The sequence below is a fragment of the Saccopteryx bilineata genome, chromosome 2, assembly GCF_036850765.1.
Source record: "Saccopteryx bilineata isolate mSacBil1 chromosome 2, mSacBil1_pri_phased_curated, whole genome shotgun sequence".
NCBI lineage: Eukaryota > Metazoa > Chordata > Mammalia > Chiroptera > Emballonuridae > Saccopteryx > Saccopteryx bilineata.
Window position 1 is genome coordinate 44,556,162 of NC_089491.1, and position 22,112 is coordinate 44,578,273.

At 42.0% G+C, this 22,112-nt stretch overlaps 1 protein-coding gene across 2 annotated transcripts in view; it reads left to right on the forward strand.

Moving 5' to 3' along the window:
* FRMD3 (FERM domain containing 3) overlaps positions 1 to 22,112 on the forward strand; it is a 350,901-nt gene that overhangs the window by 7,326 nt on the left and 321,463 nt on the right. The window contains exon 1 of one of the 2 annotated variants that reach the window (XM_066257016.1): positions 6,412 to 6,502. The exons of the other annotated variant lie outside the window; for it this stretch is intronic. The gene's annotated coding sequence lies outside the window, so the exon portion shown is untranslated. Of the gene's footprint in view, positions 1 to 6,411; positions 6,503 to 22,112 lie in introns of those variants that run through there. 2 annotated transcript variants of the gene reach the window in all.

Sequence of the window (22,112 nt, forward strand, 5' to 3'; positions counted from 1 at the left end):
AACTGCTAAAAATAGTTCAGTTGTGAGCATGGCCCCAGATGGGCAGAGCATGAGCCTCAGATGGGGGTTGCCAGATGGATCCTGGTCGGGGCACATGTGGGAGTCTGTCTCACTATCTCCCTTCCCTCTCACTTGAAAAAGAAGAAAAAAAAATTAGAAGACTTGTTCTCAGTATGTCAGTTAACAATCCTTTGATTATGTCTCCATTTTTGATGTGGCTGTAACTGGAAAAATGACCAGCAGGTCTGGCTGTCCATCACCAGTGAAAGCCACACTCATGACACAGGTGCTGATGAGAAGGAAGAGGTTTATTAAAGTGCCAGCCATCTGGGAAGATGGAGGACTCCTGTCCTCAGAAACCCACCTAGCTCCTCTGGTACAGGCAGGGGTTTTTATAAGGAGGGAGAAGGAGGGAGAATGAACAAAAAATAGAACAAAGGCATCAAAGGAGGGGGCTGAGAGTTCTTTGCTAGGGGAGCTGGCTGCAGGGTGGTCCAGTGTGTCCAGATAACTGACTGAAGGTCAGCAGCTCTCCCAGAGCTGGTATGTTTGAAGGTAGGGGTTTGCTTTTTTGGTTGTTACAGGAATTGAAGCTAACAAGTAACTTAAAAACTAGGGTTTTTGTTCCATGTAGCAGATTTCCATGCATTCCCATTCAGGTTGTCCTCTTGGCCTTGAGTAAGAATCAGAATTGCAAGCCTCAGTGTGACGGGTGAGGAGAAGGGGGGTGCTCGGTGGAGGTGGCGTCAGCGGAGTGATGTAGCTCCTGCTATGTTTGCTCTTCTTGCTTGGCTGTTACCCCTTGATGTGAGTCAGCTGGAGTGGAGGGGAACAGGTCTTTTGAATGAAACAAGAACTTGACCAGAGGTGAAAACTCAGGATTGATTATAGTTTTGATTTTTTACAGAATACATAACTGTGATCACTGTACTAGTGATATTGAATCGTGGTTATAAGAACAATAAACTGGGTTTAACATTTTACAGAAATCCTTTTATAAGCTGACTTTGTTAGTTCATTCTTTTTTTCTTCTTTTTGTTTTCCAAGTGAGGTGGGGCAGATAGCGAGATAGACTCCTGCATGTGCTCCGACTGGGATCCACCCAGCATCCCCCATCTGGGGCCAATGCTCTGCCCATCTGGGGCCATGCTTACAACCAAGCGACCTTTGGCACCTGAGGTGGAGGCCCCATGGAACCATCTCAGGGCCTGGGGATTATGAACTTGAACTAATCAAGACATGGCTGCGGGAGGGAAAGAGAGAGAGAGAGAGAGAGAGAGAGAGAGAGACAGAGAAAGGGGAGGTGGAAGGGTGGAGAAGCAGATGGTTGCTTCTCCTGTGTGCCCTGACCAGGAATCAAACCTGAGACTTCCACACACTGGGTTGATGCTCTACCAGTGAGCCAACCGGCCAGGGCCTGTTTGTGCATTCTTATTTAACTCTATTTTATGGGCAGTCAGACTAAGATCAGTAAATCATTAACATAGCATATTTATTCCAGTTACATGGCCACTGTACTTCCAAATGCCTGAGTACCGACTTGGGCAGAGACTTAGCCCCAACACCCTGGGGGGGGCATATGGGACTGAGACCTGCAACAGCCTTCAAATATTACGACAATGAACTTTGCACTGGGAAAGATTAAGGAAGGGCCCATGGCGGTGACGTTCCATTAGAGGTGGCACTGCCAGGAAGGAATGCAATCAGGATGCAATTTTAAATAAGCATGTCAGAATGTGTGCAAGCAAACCTGTTATTGAATATTCTTAGTCCAATAAAACAGTGTTGGTGAAAGTGTGTTGAAGACCTTCAAGCGCTCTGGCAGGATAATGTTTGAGATATTGACTAGTCCTCCAACTCCACGCCCCATTAGTTGTTATTTTTCTCCTCTTTAGTGGAAAGTGGAGAAAGGAAGGCTTCTTCCTGCAATTTCTGTGACCTGGAGAGGCATTCTCTGTGACCCTGGCTGGGGCATAGCTGACATATGAAGTGAGGAGTGGTCCCAGATTCCAGGGGTGCTGGTGGGATGGGGTGGGGTGTGAGGAGAAAAGATTGCCATGAAGCCAGTAGGAGAAGGTTTCCCTTGGAGCCATCAGGAGGGGCCTTGGGGCTTGGTGTGGGTTCCCAGGAGCCAGCGGGGAACCCGGCCAAGTGCTGACCTTGAGTGAGCATCATTCATCGCCTGAGCCCCGGTAAGGCTGGCCTGGCTTCGTGTTGGGGTCTGTGAGGCTTCCTTTCCGCAGCCTCCAGCTTTCCACAGAGGCTGTGCAGAAGGATCGTCACGTTGTGAGAACAGTCCCTCCACTGTGCTCTCCCTCATTTGCCTGTGAATCTAGAAGTAGCGTGGGGTCTTAGACACCCAGCGGCTGAGCCTGGCGTGCAGGGAAAGTCTCCACACCTATACTGGGCCATGTGGGGTGGGGGGCTGAGAGGAAGCAGCTTGGAAACCCCCGGTGAGGGGCTCATTCCTGCACCCTCTCATTCAGTTATTTTCATTTAATAATTATTTCCTTAATCTTCACCTCTTCTCTTATTTAATAACCATTTTATGAGCACCGCTCAGAGGTGAAACCCTCTGCTGTACACCGGACGTACAAACACAGCGGCTCTGTCCTCAGGAGCTCCCAGCCCAGAGCTCCACACTGGGGAGGGTCAAGAGATTGATCTCCAAGTTTCAGCTAATTCTGCCATTCTGTAATTTTATTATGATTGCAAATTTTATATAGTTCCCCCCTCCAAAAGGTAAAACCCTTCTTTCATGGAGCTTGTGGCTCAATGACAGCACCTTCTCCCTCTGAGCGATTGGTTTCAATATTTGGAAACTGGTCAAAGGTCATTTGGAGCTAAGTGTGGTGGGAAAGGCAGCTAAGGTGGAGAAAAGAGCCAGGTTCCAGGTGGCTTGGCAGCAGAGTCTTGTGCTCCTGTATTTATTCCTGGTTGAAGTCACCTTGAGCACAGTTTTTGAGTGCCCTGGGGTGGTCTGCTCAGGAACGCAGTTTCTGTTAAGCTTTCAAATCCTCTCCAGAGCACAGTTTGCTGACGCTGACACCAGAGGGAGTGCCTCCCAGCTGTTTGCGGGCAGCCGGCGAGGTCCCCGCGGTGGTCTGCTTTGTCATCAGCTTCTCACGTCCCTGCCTTTGCCACGGTCACCGCTATTTCATCCTCCCTCTCCACCCGCTTTCTTCAAAGATTGACAACAAATTCAAGTAGTAAAGGATGACACATCTAAGAACCTACTCATTAAAATGCTAATTCCAAACCCACTCTTATCTCCATTTCGAGCTACTCTGCTATCTCCTGGGTGAAGACGCCTGTTGAATGCAGGAAGCTGCTGTCATTCCATTTGTATTTCCTATTTATCTGGTCAGGTTATTCAGTGAGGGTGCCCTTGCACATCTTACACTTTATCTGGACAAGTAGTACTTGATTCCATACATGCATGTGCTCTTTTATTCTCCAAAGAAATAATATGTAGTTACCAGCACAAGTGATGTAGCTCTGCAGGGACGATGCGTAAGATGGGCTCCCTGCCTTGTGAAATTTACAACACTGGAGAAGGGATGGACACCTAGACTGTTAACTGTGATACAACACAGTAAGTGCAGATAGAGAGTTATGTTAGAGAGAGAGAGCGCGCACAAGCACAGCGGAGAAGAGGGCAGGTTGGGCTCTTTGTGATAGACTGTGTTCTTGTTTGCTGATACACACTGTTCTTCTCAAGGGTTATACTTCCCTACTCTATTAATTTCAGACTCGGCCATGGGACTTGCTTGGGTCAGTAAAATGAGGTGTATCATTCTGAGACAGAAGCTTTAAAAGCCAGCATATGGTCTGCTATCGTGTTTCCTTTTGCCTTTTGCCATGATGGCCAGCATTTCTTCAAGGTTGTTCTGTCAGCTTGGGTCCTGGAATGGAGCTGACATGATGGTCATGAGTAAGCAAGAAAGGAATTGTTTGAAGCCATTGAAATTTAAGTGTCATTTGTTACTGCAGCATAACCTAGTGAATTCTGACTGATATATTTTATTGTCTTTGTACCCCTGTGTCTAGTAGTGCATAGTAGTTACTCCATAAATGTTGTTGGATGAGTGAGGAGCTAAAGAGATTAGATAGGTCTGAATGAGTGAGGAAGGGAGTTCAGTGGGGCTTGGAAGGCCTTATGTGAAAAGGTTCAGCAGCAGCTTGGTCATGATGGGTGTTGTAAACTTTCCCAGATGAACTGGTCAGGCCACAGTGCTTTTGTCTCCCTTTATGCATTCTGTTTGCTTGCTATGTCACAAGCAAGCTTGGGGAGCGGACTCTACTGATTAGCCAGAAAAGGTGGGATATTAAAAGAATATTTTGGGACAAAATGGATATGGGGAAGCTCACAGAATCACTACGAGATGGGGGATGTGGGCTAGAGAAGCAGATTTGAGGTTAAATGTCTAGTAATAACATTACAGAACTTCTCAGAGAAAGCAGTGCTTTCAGACTCCATTGGTGAGGATAAAAACATAAGGCTGTAACAAGGATGCTCAAAATCCAGTGACTTAAAGGATGTAGAACAAGCCTGACCAGGCGGCATCACAGTGGATAGAGCATTGGACTGGGACGTGGAGGACCCAGGTTCGAAACCCCGAGGTTGCCAGCTTGAGCGCGGGCTAATTTGGTTTGAACAAAGCTCACCAGCTTGGACCCAAGGTCGCTGGCTTGAGCAAGGGGTTGCTCAGACTGCTGTAGCCCCCTGGTCAAGGCACATATAAGAAAGCAATCAATGAACAACTAAGGTGCTGTAATGAAAACCTGATGCTTCTCATCTCTCTCCCTTCTTGTCTGTCTGTCCCTCTCTCTGTCTCTTTCTGTCTCTGTCACACACACACACAAAAAAAAAAAGAAAAAAAAAAAAGAAAAAGAAAAGAATGTAGAGCATTTCTTTTTCTTTTTCTTTTTTTTTTCCATTTTTCTGAAGCTGGAAACAGGGAGAGACAGTCAGACAGACTCCCGCATGCGCCCGACCGGGATCCACCCGGCACGCCCACCAGGGGCCACGCTCTGCCCACCAGGGTGCGATGCTCTGCCCATCCTGGGCGTCGCCATGTTGCGACCAGAGCCACTCCAGCGCCTGAGGCAGAGGCCACAGAGCCATGCCCAGCGCCTGGGCCATCTTTGCTCCAATGGAGCCTCGGCTGCGGGAGGGGAAGAGAGAGACAGAGAGGAAAGCGCGGCGGAGGGGTGGAGAAGCAAATGGGCGCTTCTCCTGTGTGCCCTGGCCGGGAATCGAACCCCGGTCCTCCGCACGCTAGGCCGACGCTCTACCGCTGAGCCAACCGGCCAGGGCCTAGAGCATTTCTTTTGTCTAACAGTTTTGAGGTGAACAGTTTAGGTCTTTATAATTTGATGACTTTTGATAATATAGTACATAACTTCTTTTAGATATAAAATTTTATACTTGAAAATGCTACTTTCAAATCCTGTGGAAATGTTCTTGTGATGACAGAGAGAAATTTAAAATAATAGATTGAACCACATAGAATTGCAATTACTAGGCCATTTTTGCAAAAATGGCAATTTCATACGTTTCAACCTAATCCAATCAAACTTTGTCTAATTAAGTGTTTCAAATAAAGTTGGAACTTTTTATTTCAGCATGTGTTGATGTCAACGTACTAATCTTAAAATGCATTAACAACGTTGGCTAAATATCCCATTTTGAATCATTTAACTTCTTCAGAGATGACATTTTGCATTGTACCCAACATACTTATTAACACAAACACACATACCCATATATTTTACACATTTTTAAGTTAAAAATTTTGTACCTTTCAAGTTAACTTCAGGTAAACAAAAGTGTTAGTAAGTAAGCGATTTCGTTTAAACTAGAATTTTCTTCAACAAATCTGTAAGGTGCAGTTCATTTGTAAAAAATATCCTCATTTCAACTCACACATTCTTGACAACTCTTACTTTGAATGCCAGCACACTTTGGTATGAAAATCAGTGGTACTCTGATCCCGTGTTTCCCTGAAAGTTGGAACCAGGTGGACTCTAGGAGCTTGCTTGTATTTTGTTAGATTTCCTCATTTTGGTCTCATCAATGTGCAATTTAGAACCATAGACAAACATTTACATATGAGAGCTTCTCTCTGAATAAACCAACATGTGCTATTTGAAACTCAAGATTTGAGATAAAATTCATGCTGTGTGGGGCCTCACATCTTCCTGACATTGCAGCAAAATCATGAGTGCACAAACACTTCAATCTTTCCATCATATTTCATTTAAAAAAAATCTTTATTACCTCAAATAATTCATCTGCAGTAGTTTGATTTGGCACTTCGCTTGTGGAACAAATTGCGTTTCTTCAAGCATTTTTTTCTGGATCTTCCATTTAGTGCCCTTAACTGACAGAGTTCTTCCTATCTGCAGTTACCTCAGTCAGACGATGGACCTCTGAATTGGTGCGTTTCTTTGTTATGTGAAACATCATTTGCGTGTCTGCTGATAGTGTCATCTGAGGGTGAGCTCTTTCTGTTTCCTGTATCTTGGTGATCCTGATTAGGTTGTGATTAATTTTCATGTAGGTAGATAAAAAGAGGAATTCTTCATTTGTGTGAGACATTTTAACTTGAGTTATTAATGTCATGATTTTGTAATCAGTGGTCTGATATTGTTACCAATCTCATAAAAGAATGCCATTTCTCATTTTGAGCATCCAGTGCGGGGGTCAGGAAACTTTTTGGCTGAGAGAGCCATGAACACCACATATTTTAAAATGTAATTCCGTAAGAGCCATACAATGACCCATGTACATTACGCATTATCCAATAAAAATTTGGTGTTGTCCCGGAGGACAGCTGTGATTGGCTCCAGCCACCCACAACTGTGAACATGAGTGGTAGGAAATGAATGAATTGTAATACATGAAAACATTTTATATATATATTTTTAATAAATAAATTTTTATTAATTTTAATGGGGTGACATCAATAAATCAGGGTACATATATTCAAAGAAAACATGTCAAGGTTATCTTGTCATTCAATTATGTTGCATACCCATCACCCAAAGTCAGATTGTCCTCTGTCACCTTCTATCTAGTTTTCTTTGTGCCCTTCCCCCTCCCCCTTCCCCTCTCCCTCCTTCCCTCCCCCCATTTTATATTTTTGTTATTGTTTTTTTTATTAAAGATTTATCTGCTATCTAGATGCAGCCATCAAAAGAGCCACAGGTTCCCGACCCCTGGTCCAGTGCATAGAAATCATTATATCTTATGCTGTTTAATATGGGACTTGGGCTCAGGTGGTGGCGTAGTTTGTAGGGGCCATTGCTTCATTTACTAACTGCAAATTTGACATCTAAGCTGAGGAAGAGAAGGCTTATCTGGCTTCTCTTCCACAAATCCAAATTCAAGACATTCCTATAATAAATTCTGATTTGAGACTCAAAATTATTTTTTACTGCTATGAATGTTTTAGGACTCTAACAGCTTTAGAATTTAATTGAAAAATTTTTCATAAATATGTGTAAAAATACATATTTAAATGGAAAACATGCAATGGAACTAGAGGCCTTTTTATGGCTTCAGAAAATCTTGTGGTTAGTATATTTCTAGGTCATCTTCATTCTTTAGAATGTTTTAGAAACAAATTACAGGGGAGGATTCTGGGAAGATTGTGATTTAGGAATCCATCTTGCCACCTAGACAATAATTGCATTGGCAGAATCTGACTGAAATAATTATTTTTGATTCTATTGAAGGCTTAAAACTAGCAGGGGACCCTTGACAGTAAATTATAAATTGTGGTTAATTTTGGTCAATTTCAGCTCTTAGCATGATGACAGCAACCAGTCCCCACCCCCAGCCCTGTTGCAGAAGCCCTCCACCGATTCCTGTAGAAGCTTGCACACAGCTTGCAAGAATGACGATAGGCAATAAGGACTCTGTCACACAAATGTCAGGGATCTGAGCTCAGATTGCTGATTGATGCCTCTGATCAAGGAAGTACTGACAAAGAGAAGGATAGTCCTTGTTTTTATACCATGCTTCATTTTTGTAACCCCTCACTCTCAAGATGAAGTGACTTCCAGGAGATTTAAAGGGTCAACATTCTTCCTTTATATTATTAAGACTAGGACATTAAAAAACAACTTCATGCCTGACCAGTGGTGGCACAGTGGATAGAGTATTGACTAGGGATGTTGAAGTTTCAAGTTTAAAACTCTGAGGTTGCTGGCTTGAGTATAGCTTCATCTGGCTTGAGTGTAGGCTTACCATGTTGAGTGCAGGGTTGCCAGCTTGAGCACAGGGTCATTGGTACAATCCCAAGGATGCTGGCTTGAGCTCAAAGGTAAGTGGCTTGAAGCTCAAGGTTGCTGGCTTGAACCCAAGGTCACTGGTTTGAGCAAGGGGTTACTGGCTCCACTTGAGCCCCTTGGTCAAGGCACATACGAGAAGCAATCAATGAGTAACTAAAGTGCTGCAACTACAAGTTGATGCTTCTCATCTCTTTTCCTTCTGTCTCATTCCCTCTCTTCTTCTTCTTCTTCTTCTTCTTCTTCTTCTTCTTCTTCTTCTTCTTCTTCTTCTTCTTCTTCTTCTCTCTCTCTCTCTCTCTCTCTCTCATACACACACACAAATAATATACAATAAAAAAGAAACCATTTTACATACAGGGAAAATTAGAAAGTGATTGTGTATGCACAGGGACTCTGTGTGTGTAGGCTCAGAAAAGACCCAAGGAGACTTGAAAGATATACCTCAGGCTGATTCTTTGAACAAAATAGAATTATCAATAGATATAGAAAACTTAAAAAAATATGGAGCTTAAAAGTACAATAACAAAAATTTAAAAAATCACTAGAGGTATTTAAAGGCAGATTTGAGCAGGCAAAAGAAAAAAAATCAGTACACTTGAAGGTAGGACAATGGAAATAATTGGCTCTGAGGAAGAGAAAGTAAAAAGAATTAAAGAAAAAGGAACAGAGCCTAAGGGACTTGTAGGACACTATTAGTGGACTAAAATATGCAGTGTGGGTGTCCCAGAAGGAAAGAAGAGGGAGAAAGAGGCAGAGAGAATATTTGAAGAAACAATTACTGAAAAACTCCCCAAATTTGATGAAAGACATGAATATAAACATCCAGGAAGCTCAAGTAAGATGAACTAAAAAAAACTTATACCAAGACATGCTATAATCAAGCTTTTGAAAGCTCAAGACCAGGGGTCCCCAAACTACAGCCCGCAGGCCGCATGCAGACCCCTCCTTAGGCCATTTATTTGGCCCCCACCACACTTCCTGAAGGGGCACCTCTTCCATTGGTGGTCAGTGAGAGCACTGTATGTGGTGGCGCCGCAAAGCGCGACGTCACTCATGTACAGTACTACTTCTGGTGACACGGGATGCATGCGTCACTGCTCTGGAAGCACGTCATATCACTTGTTACGGCTAGTAGTGACAAATATGGAACCGGACATTGACCATCTCATTAGCTAAAAGCAGGCCCATAGTTCCCATTGAAATACTGGTCATTTTGTTGATTTAAATTTACTTGTTCTTTATTTTAAATATTGTATTTGTTCCCATTTTGTTTTTTTACTTTAAAATAAGATATGTGCAATGTGCATAGGGATTTGTTCATAGTTTTTTTATAGTCCGGCCCTCCAACGGTCTGAGGGACAGTGAACTGGCCCCCTGTGTAAAAAGTTTGGGGACCCCTGCTCAAGACAAGAGAGTCTTGAAAGCAGCAAGAGAGAAGCAGCTCATCAATAAGATAATCAGCAGATATTTCATCAGAAACTTTGGAGGCCAGAGGACAGTGGGCTGGACACGAAAACCACAGCTAACAAAGGAAAAAATAGACAAATTGGACTTAATGCAAATTAAATATTTTGTGCATCAAAAGACACTATCAACAGAGTAAAAAGGAAACCCACAGAATAATAGAATATATTTGCAAATCATATATCTGTTAGGGATTAATACCCAGACTATATAGAGAACCACAAAACTCAACAACACAAAACAAAAAACCCAGTTCCAAAATGGGCAAAGGGCTTGCATGGATGTTTCTCTGAAGAAGATATCCAAATGGCCAATAAATATATAGATAAAAAGATGCTCAACATCACTACTTATTAGGGAAATTAAATCAAAACAACAATAGGATATCACCTCACACCTTTTGGATGATTGCTATTAAAAAAATACCCTCCAGAAAATAACAAGTGGTGGTGGGAATGTAAAATGGTGCAGCTGCTATGGAGAACAGTGTGGTAATTCTTCAAAAATTAAACATAGAATGACCACATCTGCATACACACCCAAAAGAACTGAGAGCAGCATCTCGAAGAAATATTTGTACATCCATGCCCATATCAGTATTATACACAATAGCTAAAACATGGAAGCAATTCAAATGTGCTTCAATGACTGAATGAATAAGCAAAATGTAGTATACAAACAATGGAATATTATTTGGCCTTAGAGAGGAAGGAAATTTTGCAATATGCTAGAACATGAATGTACCTTGAAGACATTATGCTAAGTGAAATAAGCTAGTCATAAAAAGACAAATGCTGTATTATGCCACTTATATGGGGTTCATTGACTGGTCAGAATCATAGAGAAAGAAAGTAGAATGGTGGTTGCTGGGGCTGTGGGGAGAAGGGAGTGAGAAGTTGTGTTCAATGTGTACACACTTTCAGTTTTATATGATAAAAAGAGTTCTGGAGATCAATGGTGGTAATGTTTGCACAACATTATGAATGTGTTTAATATCACTGAACTGTTCTTAAAAATGATTCTTAAAAATGTTTAAGATGTTCGCCTTACCAGGCAGTGGTGCAGTGGATGGAATATGGGCCTAGGACACAGAGAACCCAGGTTTAAAACCCTGAGGTCACCGGCTTGAGTGCAGGTTAACCAGCTTGATCATGGAGTCACTGACTTAAGTGTGGGATTATATATATAACTTCATGGTTGCTGGCTTGAGCCCAAAGGTCACTGGCTTGAAGCCCAAGGTCACTGGCTTGGCTGTAGCCCCTTGGTCAAGGCACATATGAGAAAGCAATCAATGAACAACTAAGGTGCCACAACAAAGAATTGATGCTTCTCATCTCTCTCCCTTCCTGTCCCTATTTGTCCCTCCCTCCAACTCTCTCTTTCTTATTGTCTCTCTCTTGCTAAAAAAAAATTCCAAGATGATAGATTTTATGCTATGTGTATTTTACAGCAATGAGAAATTAAACAAATAAAAAATTCAAAGAAATGAAGTATGCAGTAAACAAAGTGAAAATTTGAAACTTGGAGTTTTCACTTAATAAAATAAAAATTCCGATATAAGTATATAAAAGGTAAATAGTACTACCCTCATATAGTATTAAATATATTGAAAATCAATTTTCTGAAATTGTAAAGGTACATTTAATAAGTAAACTTAATTAGCCCTGGCTGGTTGGCTCAGTGGTAGAGCGTCGACCTGGCGTGCAGGAGTCCTGGGTTCGATTCCTGGCCAGGGCACACAGGAGAAGCACCCATCTGCTTCTCCACCCCTCCCCCTCTCCTTCCTCTCTGTCTCTCTCTTTTCCTCCCGCAGCCAAGGCTCCACTGGAGCAAAGTTGGCCCAGGGCGCTGAGGATGGCTTCATGGCCTCTGCCTCAGGTGCTAGAATGGCCCTGGTTGCAGCAGAGCAATGCCCCAGATGGGTGGAGCATCGCTCCCTGGTGGGCATGATGGGTGGATCCCTGTCGGGCTCATGCGAGAGTCTGTCTGACTGCCTCCCTGTTTCCAACTTCAGAAAAATACAAAAAAAAAAAAAAAGTAAACTTAATTAAATTACTACATTTATTTTTTTCCTAGAAATATAAAAGAATTCCAGCAATAACCTGAATTTGGCAAATTGAAAACTTTCAAAGGCAAATAAAAAATAAAAAACAAATTGAAAAGAATAAAAATTAGTAATTGAATAGCAAACAATAGCAACAATGAACAACCAAATGTATTTTTGCATTAGTAGAAAAATATTGTGAATTGTGAAAAATTGTAAAAATTACTTTAAAAAGAAAACTAAATATTTAAAATTCATTTGTAAGAAAAAACATCTCACTGACAAAAACCGAATTACAGTTAAATGAACTGTCGCATGAATTGCTACAGTTCAATCAAAGGCATGGGCAGACACTGTGTGCTGTTTGCATTGTTGAGTGCTCTCTGGCAACAAGTCAGTCGTACATGGAGTTATATGCCCCAAAATAATATTGAATGGATGCTGGAATTTCATAGAGTGAACCATATAAATAGTGTCCAAAATATTTTCAATTATCATTTTTTATTGGCTTAAACAAAAGAAATTTATTTTCTCATGATTCTGGAGTCTGAGAATCCAAGATCAGGTGCTAGCTAATTTGGTTTTGGGTGAGCACTCTCTTTGTGGTTTGAAGATCAGTGCCTTTTCCCTGTGTCCTCTCATGATGGAGGTTGATGAATTTTTAAATACACCTATTTTTTTAAAAATTTAATTTAATTTAATTTTTTTTTGTATTTTTCTGAAGCTAGAAACCGGGAGAGACAGTCAGACTCCCGCATGCGCCCGACCGGGTTTCACCCGGCACGCCCACCAGGGGGCGACGCTCTGCCCCTCCGGGGCGTCGCTCTGCCACGACCAGAGCCACTCTAGCGCCTGGGGCAGAGGCCAAGGAGCCATCCCCAGCGCCCAGGCCGTCTTTGCTCCAATGGAGCCTTGGCTGTGGGAGGGGAAGAGAGAGACAGAGAGGAAGGAGAGGGGGAGGGGTGGAGAAGCAAATGGGCACTTCTCCTGTGTGCCCTGGCCGGGAATCGAACCAGAGACTTCTACACGCCAGGCCGACGCTCTACCACTGAGCAAACCGGCCAGGGCCATACTCCTATTTTTTTAAAAGCATTTTTAGATGTACAGAAAGTCAGGCCAAAAGTATGGAGAGTTTCTACATATTCTCCCTTCCCTTTTGGACCCCAGTTTCCCCTATGATTATCTTTGCCTTTTCCAGATAGATGTCATCTAGTTGGAATTGCGCAATTGGAATAGTTGTAGTATAGTTGGAATACACTGGCTCCTTTCATTTAGCACTATGCATTTAAGGACCCTTCATGTCTTTTCATGGCTTGATAGCTCATTTGTTTTTATTGCCGGACAATATTCTATTGTTCACAGTTAGTTTACCCATTCACTTATTGAGGGACATCTTGGAGGTTTTCAACTTTTGGCAATTATGACTAAAGCTGGTATAAACATTTGTGTGCAGATTTTTGGGAAGACATAGTTATCAACTCATTTGGGTTAATATCTATAAGTGCAGTTGCTGGAGTGTATGCTAAGCCTATGTTTAGCTTTGTAAGACATTACCGAACTGTCTTCCAAAGTGGCTCTACCATTTTACATTCCCACTAGCAATGAATGAGACTTCCTGTTGTTCCACCTCCTTACTAGCACTTGGTGTTGTCAGTGTTTTGCATTTTAGCTATCTAATAGGTGTGCAGCAGGATCTCAACACAGTTAATTTTGAAATTCCCTAATGATACATGAGTTGAGAATCTTTTAATATGGTTATTTGCCATCTGTGTATCTTCTTTTGCTGAAGTGTCTGTTCAGATCTTTTGCCTAATTTTAGGTTGAATTATTTGTTTTGTTACCTTGAGTTTTTTCCCCCTAAATTTTGACTACAAGTCCTTTGTCTGATATGTATTCTGCAAATATTTTCTTCCAGTCTGTGTCTTCTCTTCTTATTCTTTTAAGTGTCTTTCACAGAGTAGAAAATTTTAAATTGAATGGAATCCAACTTATTGTGCTTTTGGTGTTATATTTAAAAACTCATTAGCAAACTTAAGGCTACCTAGATTTTCTCCTGTATTATCTTTTAGAAGTTTTATAGTTTGCATTTTACATTGTTGTCTGCAATCATTTAGTGTTTCTTTTTATAAACCATATAAGGTCTGTGTGTAGATTCAATTTTTTTTGCATGTGGATGTCTAGTTGTTACAGCACAAAAAAGGGTAGTTGAATTTCTCCACTGGATTGACTTTGCTTCTTTGTCAAAGATCAGTTGACTATATGCATATGGGTCTATTTTGGGGCTATTCTTTTCCATTGATTTATTTGTCTCTTCTTTTTCCAATACCTTATTGTCTTTAATCATTGTAGCTTTATATTTAGTTTTGAATTCAAGTGACAGTAGTCCTCTCTATCTTGTTTTGCTTCAGTATTATGTTGGCTATTTTGGACCTTTTGCCTTCCCATACAAACTTTAGAAAAAATTTGTTGATATCCATGAAATAAGTTGCTGGAATTATGATTTGAATTGCATTGATCAAGTTGAGAAGAACTGAATTCTAACAGTGTTGAGTCCTCCCATCCAAAAATGGATCTCTCCATTTATTTAGTTCTTTGATTTCTTTAATTAGAGTTTTGTAGTTTCTCTCATATAAATCATGTACATATTTTGTTAGACTTATGTATATTTTTCTTTAAAATAATTTTTTAAAATTAATTTGAGAGAGAGAGAAATAAAGAAAGAGAAACATTGATTTGTTGTTCCACTTATTTATGCATTGGTTGACTCTCATATGTGCCCTGACCAGGGATTGAATCTTGGCATATTGGGAGAACACTCGAATCAACGGAGCTACCTGGCCAGGGCCACCTATTTCTTTTTTTAGTTATCAATTTTAATGGCTTTAAAAATGTTCAAAAATTTAAGTCAAAGTACAGTGTTTACAACCATCAATCTTTTGTGGTCAGGCTATCTGTTTTCCATTTGTGGCTCACCAAAGTGCTGTGACCCATGGATTGGGAAGTTTTTTGATAAGGAGCAGCAGCTACTGCCACTGACCATGAGACACACAAGACATTATAATCTCTTTAACTGCCACGTTTTTATTAAGAACTGGACCTTGTCAGTTCTTTGCTGTTATGGCCCATGTTCTCACTCTTCAGGTGGACCCATCTTTCCTTTACTCAAATGTTTCTGGTTTTTTGTAGGGACAGGTTCTGATTTGGTATTTTTTTTTCTTTTTTGACTTGGGAATTTTTGTAGGAGAGTTTTAGTCAGGATTTTGTTTACCAGACCTAGAAATTTTGTCATCTTACAGATCTAATAGGATTAGCAGATTCCCGGTGGTTTGCATCACTCTGAAGTTTACTTAGGCCCACTGCTCACACCCTCCTTGGCACTGAAGGTGAAGTACCACTAATTGCCCTCTGCTAATCCAGGCTCCCATCATCCTCATTTAAGTCAGGAAGCTCCTTTCAATTGCAATATCTATCACGGCACCCCTGGTCACCAGGAACAGCCACCGGTACTTTACAAAGATGGTGGTGTCCCCTCATCAGTGGTTCTCTGAAAGACTTGATGGAGACCTTCAGGAGAGATGTTTATAAGAGTGGTGAGCTGGCTACATGTGAAGATCTACTTCAGTACTCTTTCTCTTTGATTTTTTGGATTCATTCCTGTACAAATATCAGGGGATTTCCTCCTCATTTTTATTTAGCTGAATCTAGAAGCCGGTCAATTAATTTAGATAGTACATTAAAACCAGAGTCACTGGAAAGTACACTCACATTGACAAGTTAAGTTTATTCACATATACTTTCTAATTTAAATGAACAACTAGTAGTTCTTTCTCCTTCTGGGGTTGACTGTAATTGGCCAGGGTGTACCTGGATCAGATTAAAGTATTATAAGTTAAAAGAATAGTCTGAGGTGGTGAGTGAAGGTTGGGGAAGAGATTGGCTTCCTTTCTGTGGTAACTGCTTCAGGTGAGGTCAGAATAAAGTCTTCAATCAAGGCAGAATCATTCTCATGATATGATGAACAGGCTTTGCTTCTTCCAAAAGAGGTCTGGGGGCAGAGGTGGATTTAATGGCAGGCGCACCGGGCGTGCCCCCTGGGTCCTGACTTCTGAAGGGCCCTGCAAAATCCCAACTTTACACTTTTTTCTAATGTAAGGGGCCCAATATTTTCTTCTGTACCTGGGACCTCAACCGACCTTAATACGCCTCTGTCTGGAGGCTTGAGTGACTAGGAATTATCCAAATCCTATTCTATGGTCCCACTTTTATCCCCAAATTCCTACTCTTTCCTGATGATAGTTCTCACACATGAAATCTGGCGAAGCAAATAACTCACTTGACTTTGTATTTGGCAACATGTTGACAAAATTTTGAGTTTGGCTTTCAGTTATTTTACCCTTGTGGTTCAATTAATAAAAAATTATTTTAGCTCTGTTGTAGAAAGCATACAGATTTTCTAAATATAAAAATTAAAACAATTTCTATGACAGTTAACATTCAATATTATGTTAGTTTCAAGTGTACACCGTAGTGGTTAGACATTTATATAACTTACAAGGTAGTCCTCCAGATAATTCTAAAGCCCATCTGACACCATACCTAATTACAGTATTATTGGCTATTTTACCTAAGCTGTACTTTACATCCCTGTGACTATTTTGTAACTGCCAATTTGTACTTCTTAATTAATTTCTTTACCTTTTCACCCAGTCCCTTATCACCCTTCTCATCTGGTAACGATCAGTTTGTTCTTTGTATTTATGAGTTTGTTTCTATTTTGTATGTTCATCTATTTTGTCTTTTAGATTTCACATGTAAGTGAAATCATATGGTAAGAAATACAGATTTATTTATTTATTTATTTTTTTAATTTTTATTTTTTTGTATTTTTCTGAAGCTGGAAACAGAGAGGCAGTCAGACAGACTCCTGCATGCGCCCGACCGGGATTCACCCGGCACGCCCACCAGGGGGCGATGCTCTGCCCATCCGGCTTCGCTCTGTCATGACCAGAGCCACTCTAGCGCCTGGGGCAGAGGCCAAGGAGCCATCTCCAGCATCCGGGCCATCTTTTGCTCCAACGGAGCCTAGGCTGCGGGAGGGGAAGAGAGAGACAGAGAGGAAGGAGAGGGGGAGGGGTGGAGAAGCAAATGGGCGCCTCTCCTGTGTGCCCTGGCTGGGAATCGAACCCAGGACTTCCGCACGCCAGGCCGACTCTCTACCACTGAGCCAACCAGCCAGGGCCCAGAAATACAGATTTTTAAGTCTTGAGCTGAGAACTGAGCTGAGAATTTAGGACTCGGAGTGTGTTATTGCTTTCTTTTAAGTGGTCCAGTTCTAAACTCCTCTCTTGAGTTCATTCTTTAAGCTCCTCTTGCTCTTCATGTATATATTTTGACCCTGGCTCCTTGGTTTCCCAAAACCTTGTCTTCAATAGGTACTTTAATCCAGGTGACAGTATGTGGTAATTTATCTCGTTGTGTTTTTTTCTTTTTCATGTATGTCAAGGGTTCCTAAGCCTGAGTCGTTATATTAGCTGGATCTCAGCCTTCATTCCAAACCAGGCCTGTAACCAGTCCTAGTTTTTCCCCATTGCCTCACTAGAGGTGATTTTTTTTTTTTCTTCCCCTACTGGCCTTGTTGGTTTTATTCTGCCTCCTTAACATTTGAGAGCAATTTTGGGAGATTGAGCATGACTTTTTTGGAGTCAAAAGTCACTATAATAAAGATGGACAAGTAGTTAGCCTTTTTTAAAATGGAATTTATTAGGGTGACACTGATTAACAAAATTATACAGGTTTCCGGTACATAGTTCTGCAACACATCTTTTGTACACTGTATTGTGTGTTCACCCTCACCCCACGTCAAGTCTCCTTCCATCACCTTTTATTCCCTCTTTCCTCCTCCAACTCCTCCTCCCCACCCCAGCAGTCACCATACTGTAGTCCATGTCCATGAGTTTTTCAGTTTTCGTCCTTTCCTGTTCAATCCCTCCAGCCCCCTCACTCAGCTCTCTGCTCCCGCTCCCCTGACCGCTGTCAGCCTGCTCTCTATGAGCCTGCCTCTGTTTTGTTTGTTAGTTCATTTTGTTCATTAGATTCTGCATATGAGTGAAATCATATGATGCATGTTTTTCTTTGACTGGCTTATTTCACTTAGCATGATGCTATCTGGGTCTATCCATGCTGTCACAAAAGGTAAGTTTTCTTTCTTTTTGTTTTATGGCTGAGTAGTTTTCCATTGTGTAAATATGCCACAGATTTTTTTTATCTACTCATCTACTGATAGGCGCTTGGGCTGTTTCCAGATCTTGGCTATTGTAAATAACACTGCAATGAACATAGAGGTGCAGATGATCTTTCACATTAGTGTTTTGTGTTTCTTCGGATAAATTCCTAGAAGTGGAATTGCTGGGTCAAGGGCAGTTCCATCTTTGATTTTTTGAGGTAACTGTATACTGTTTTCCACAGTGGCTGCACCAGTCTGCATTCCCACCAACAGTGCACGACGGTTCCCTTTCCTCCACATCCTCACTAACACTTGGTGTCTGTTGATTTATTGATGAAGCTGTTCTGACAGGTGGGAGGTGCTATCTCATTGTGATTTTATTTTGTATTTCTCTGATGATTAGTGATGTTGAGCATCTTTTCATATATCTATTGGCCATCTGTATGTCTTTATTGGAGGAGAAGTGTTTATTTAAGTGCTTTGCCCATTTTTTAAATTGGATTTTTTTTTGGTGTTGAGTTTTATAAATTCTTTATAAATTTTGGATATTAACCCCTTATCAGATGTATCACTGACGAATATGTCCTCTCATTCGTTGGGTTGTCTTTTCATTTTGTTGATAGTTTCCTTTGTGGTGCAAAAACTTAAGTTTGATGTAGTCCTATTTGTTTATTTTCTTTTGTTTCCCTTGCCTGAGAAGATAAATCATAAAAAATAATGCTAAGAGAAATGTCTTGAGATTTTACTGCCTATGTTTTCTTCTAGGATTTTTATCGTTTCATGTATAATATTTAAGTCTTTATTCTATTTTGAGTTTATTATTATATATTGTGTAATAAAGTGGTCTAGTTTCATTTCTTTTTTTGCATATATCTGTCCAATTTTCCTAATACTATTTATTAAATTAATTAATTAAATGAGAGAAAGTGAGAAAGAGACAGAGAGATACAGAGACAGGAAAGGAGAGAGAAGGATCAACTTGTAGTTGTGGCACTTTAGTTGTTCATTGATTGCTTCTCATATAGGCCTTGACCTGGGGTACTTTAGCTGATCCAGGAATCCCTTGCTCAAACCTGTGACCTTGAGCTCAAGCCAGCAGCCTTGGTCATCAAGCCAGTGACCTTTGGGTTCAAGCCAGTTGATAATTCTGCATTCAAGGTAGTGACCTCACGCTCAAGCTGGTGAGCCTGCTCTCAAGCCGGTGACTTTCAGGTTTTGAATCTGGGACCTCAGTGTTCTAGGTTTATACTTTATCCACTGTTACACCACTGGTCAGGCCCCAGCACCATTTATTAGACTACCTCACTGTATATTTTTGCCTCCTTTGTCAAATATTAATTGACTAGAAAGGCATGGGTTTATTTCTGGGCTCTGTAATCTGTTCCATTGATATGTATATCTGGTTTCATGCCAGTATGCTTTTTATTTATTTTATTTTATTAATATTATTTTTTACAAAGAGAGGGTCAGATGGGATAGACAGATAGGAAGGGAGAGAGATGAGAAGGATCAATTCTTCACTGTGGCTCCTTAGTCTCCTTAGTTGTTCATTGATTGCTTTCTCATATGTGCCCTGATCAGGGGCTCCAGCCCAGCCAGTGACCCCTTGCTCAAGCCAGTGACCTTGGGCTCAAACCAGCAACCAAGTGGTCATGTCTATGATCCCATGCTCAAGCCAGCGACCCCGTGCTCAAGCTGGTGAGCTCACAATCAAGCCAGCAACCTCAGGGTTTTGAACCTGGGTTCTCTGTGTCCCAGTCCAATGCTCTATTTACTGTGTCATCACCTTGTCAGGCACCAGTATGCTTTTTAAAATTCTATGGCCCTGTACTTTGATATCAAGTAGAGTGATTCCTCTAGTTTTGTTCTTCTTTTTCAGGAATGTTATCGGGGTTTTTGTGTTTCCATATAAATTTTTGGAATATTTGTTCTAGTTCTGTGAAATACACCATTAGTATTTTGATAGGAATTGTGTATAGATTGCTTTAGTTAGTATAAATATTATAATGATGTTAATTCTTCCTATCCATGAACACTGTATATGCTCCCAATTATTTGTATCTTCTTCAATGTCTTTCTTCAGTGTCTTATAATTTTCTGAGTACAAGTCTTTTACATCCTTGGTTAAATTTATTCATAGGTGTTTTATTCTTTTTGATGTAATTGCAAATGGGATTGTTTTCTTAATTTCTCTTTCTGATAGCTCATTAGTGTATAAAAATGCAACTGATTTCTGGATATTTATTTTGTATCCTGATAGACAAGTAGCTTAGCCCTAAAAGAAAAGCTTGGACTGTGCTGGGTGTTGACTTTTCTTTGATCTCTAGGCTATCTGAGATCTGCTCTTTGGCTTGGGAGAGGTGATTCAACTACAGTTTCAGTTTTCAGATTGGAGTGGGACAGTTGCACCACTGCTCCCTCATCTGTGCAGATGGGGATTTACAGATTATGCAGTGTAATCTGGCCTCCTCCATTGATGTTATCTAATCCTAGCTTCTCAGTCACCTGTGAGATGGGCAAAACAAACATGTATGTGCTTGTCTTTGAAGTTTAAGAAAAGAAGTGAAAAGACTTTCCCAGGATCCCCAGGGTTAGCCAGTACTGGGTTAAGAATCAAGTCCGAGCCCTGGCCGGTTGGCTCAGTGGTAGAGTGTCGGCCTGGCGTGCAGAAGTCCCGGGTTCGATTCCCAGCCAGGGCACACAGGAGAAGCGCCCATCTGCTTCTCCACCCCTCCCCTCTCCTTCCTCTCTGTCTCTCTCTTCCCCTCCCGCAGCCGAGGCTCCACTGGAGCAAAGATGGCCCGGGTGCTGGGGATGGCTCTGTGGCCTCTGCCTCAGGTGCTAGAATGGCTCTGGATGCAACAGAGCGACGCCCCAGAGGGGCAGAGCATCGCCCCCTGGTGGGCATGCCGGGTGGATCCCGGTCAGGCGCATGCGGGAGTCTGTCTGACTGCCTCCCCGTTTCCAGCTTCGGAAAAAAGAAAAAAAAAAAGAATCAAGTCCAGCCCTGGCTGGTTGGTTCAGTGGTAGAGCATCGGCCCGGCATGTGGATGTTACAGGTTCCATTCCCAGTCAGGGCACACAGGAGAGGCGCCCATCTAATCCTCCATCCCTCCCCCTCTTGCTTCTCTTTCTCTCTTCTCCTCTCTCAGCCATGGCTCAATTGGAGCGAATTGACCCCAGGTGCTGAGGATGGCTCCATGGCCTCTACCTGGGGGGCTAAAAAGAGCTCAGTTACTGAGCAACGGAGCAACACCCCAGATGCGCAGAGCATCATCCCCTAGTGGGCTTGCCAGGTGGATCCCAATCAGGTGGATCCTGGTTTGTCTCTGCCTCCTCTCATCTCACTAAATTAAAAAAAATAAAATAAAAAAGAAGGATCAAGTCCATACCTTCCCAGACCCTCCATACTGACCCCCCTGTTAGGAACTAGGATATTCACGGACCCAGTGTAAGAGTACACATGGATGTCCACATATTCTTTTTTTTTTGTATTTTTCTGAAGCTGGAAACGGGGAGAGACAGTCAGACAGACTCTCACATGCGCCCGACCGGGATCCACCCGGCACGCCCACCAGGGGTGATGCTCTGCCCACCAGGGGGCGATGCTCTGCCCCTCCGGTGCGTCGCTCTGCCGCGACCAGAGCCACTCTAGCACCTGGGGCAGAGGCCAAGGAGCCATCCCCAGCACCCAGGCCATCTTTGCTCCAATGGAGCCTTGGCTGCGGGAGGGGAAGAGAGAGACAGAGAGGAAGGAGGGGGTGGTGGAAAAGCAAATGGGCGCTTCTCCTATGTGCCCTGGCCAGGAACCCGGGTCCCCCGCACGCCAGGCCGACGCTCTACCACTGAGCCAAACGGCCAAGGCCCACATATTCTTATTTATTTGAAAGGAACAATCTATCAACTGTTAAATAAAATATACTCTATACTTTGGTCTTGACAAATTATCACAGTTTGGATTCTCCAGAAGCAGATATTGAGACTGAGTTTGGCCTGAAGGGTGTTTATTATTGACCAACACAGAGGAAGCAGGAGTAGGCAGAGAGAAGTCCAACTGCAATGCAGCTCCACCAAACCTCT